This window comes from Merops nubicus, unplaced genomic scaffold (assembly GCF_000691845.1).
Source record: "Merops nubicus isolate BGI_N331 unplaced genomic scaffold, ASM69184v1 scaffold3444, whole genome shotgun sequence".
Classification (NCBI taxonomy): Eukaryota; Metazoa; Chordata; class Aves; order Coraciiformes; family Meropidae; genus Merops; species Merops nubicus.
The window spans coordinates 40,378-42,707 of NW_008603428.1; positions in this window are offsets into that span (position 1 = coordinate 40,378).

Consider the following 2,330-nt stretch of genomic DNA (forward strand, 5'->3'; position numbering starts at 1 on the left):
AAAGGGTCTTCAAGCTACCTCCCCAGCAATCACAGCCTCAGGGCGGCCATGTGATGCAGAAATGTCCCCAGAGCATCTCATCCACACCCCATGCAAATGACACCCCAACTTCCCCTGAGATGTTGGAGCTGTGTCAGAAAATAAATCCACAGCTATCAAACGGCAGAGGGACAGGGGACAAGAGGTAGAAGATGTGTTACCAAATGTCTGCAGTCACAGTGGGTTTTCTCAGGGAAATTTGGAGATGACTGGCTCAGGAGATTGGATCCTGGAGCTCTGTACCCCTGGCTACCACAGCCCATAGGACTTGGCTCAGCCGCTCTATGCTGAGCCCACTTATATTGTGCTGTGGCAGGACCTGCAGCCTGGGTCAGAAAGTGCTGGGAGATGGAGAAGGCACCATGCTCCTCCGCTGCCTGTTCCAGGTAGAAGCTATTTTGTTAGCAATGTGTGACTCATCGACTGGTCTGTATTCAGCCCCCAGCTGCCTGAGCCTCAGTTGCTTTTTTCCACCTGCCTACAAAGCCTTCCAGCACTTAGTGCTTCTCCCCTTTGCCCTGCCATCAGCTCACCCCTCAGGCTGCCAGGCAATGAGATGTGCAGAGGTCTTGCTGGAATATGGCTTTTGCCATCTGTGTCATGCACGCAACAGATGGACACACTAAATAGAGGTCCTAGGCAAAGGTCCATTTGAGCCCAGGTTTTTGATGAGCTGTCTATCAAAGCCATTAGCAGGGCCAGATCTATGCACAAGCAATCAAGTTATTGCTAAGCCGGCACACTGATGAGAGTGGCATAAGAGCTGTGGAACTACTGCTTCCTTTGGCAAGAGTGACAATTTACAGAGCCCAATTGACTGCAACTGCTGCCAGGAGATGGGTCAGAGTATGGCCCATGATAGCTCTATCCATAGGGAACAAGTGGCTTCCCTCAGCAGCTAGACAGAGAAAAAGATGTTGTTGCTTGTCTCTCTCCTAACTCTTTCCTTTATGCGTTCCTTCCACTCCCATAGCAAAAGCAGCCCAACTCTAAGGTCTCATCAAGAGCCATGATTTAGTCTTAGCAAGGTCTGAAAGTTCAGAACTCAACTAGCAGAGACCACAGCTTCAGTGACAGAGGTCCATGGCATCAATGATAGGGATTGCTCAAATGTCAACTGACCCAAGCATGGAATCAGCTTTAGGACTGTGTCACAGACCTATAAATATAAATGCATGACTCTTCTGCTTACCACTTGCCCAATACAGAATGATAAAATCATTAACAGGCAGAGCAGCAGCCAAACTCCTCCCTCCACTCCCACACTGCACACCCGAGACCCAAACTGCCAGACAACCAGAGGGAAGAACAAGTCAATTCCTTCACTCACTGCAAAGGATGTGAAGAAGGGAGCAAGTCAAATCAGGAACCATGCTGTAGAAGGGATGGAAGGACCCAGGTAATTAGTCCAATTATGTAGAATTTTCCCAGAGAGAGACTCGTGATCTTCTGCTATCCTGGAAACCCCACTTCCTATGCAGTCAGGGAGCCCCTTCAATAACCAGAACCATCATATCATATAAACAAACCTCCCAAACTTACTACACAGAGAGTCAATTCTTGTATAATTGGCTTCTTGCCCTGCCTCCAAGTTAATGTGGAAGGTGGGCGCACCTGGTGGTGATCTCCTGATCAGTTCCCACCCAAGGTTGGCCAGAGCCTGCGTGAAAACCAATCAGGAGGGTCTTTCTTGCCTGGTTGTGGACATCAGCCATGTACCAACCCTCACTCAGTGCTGGGGGTTTAACCCCAGCACTTCATTGACCCAAACTCTTGACTGCAGGAAGAGTCAGCAAAGGCTGGAGAAGCCTGCTGTAAAACCCCCAGCCCATGGACCAGGGACATTTCAAGCCAAGGGATGTGGCCCTTCCACTCACCCTTTGTGCAAGGAGACTGACTCATGAGTGATTTCACCCACCATGGCTTTCGTCAGCCCCACCTCATCCACTCTTCTGGCAGCCTGGAACATCCCTCTTGCACTGTTCCCCCACGCAGTCCTCTGTGTCTCTCTCCTGCAGTCATGCCCCAGCTGGAAACATGCCTTTTCCTACTCTTGACTCAACGGAGCCAGTAGCAGGGCGGAGGGGCAAACAAGCTTCCGTTCTGCCTTGCACATTAGCAACAAAACATGACTGACTGCGTCCTGATTGCAAACACTTTATTCTTGGTGACAGCATGGTAGAGGCACAAAGGATACAGCTGGATTTGCAGAGCCCAAGATGAGCTCTGCAGAACTGGTAATTAGAAGAAATCATCTTTTTGACTTGTGAGCCGAGCACATTTGAACTGAG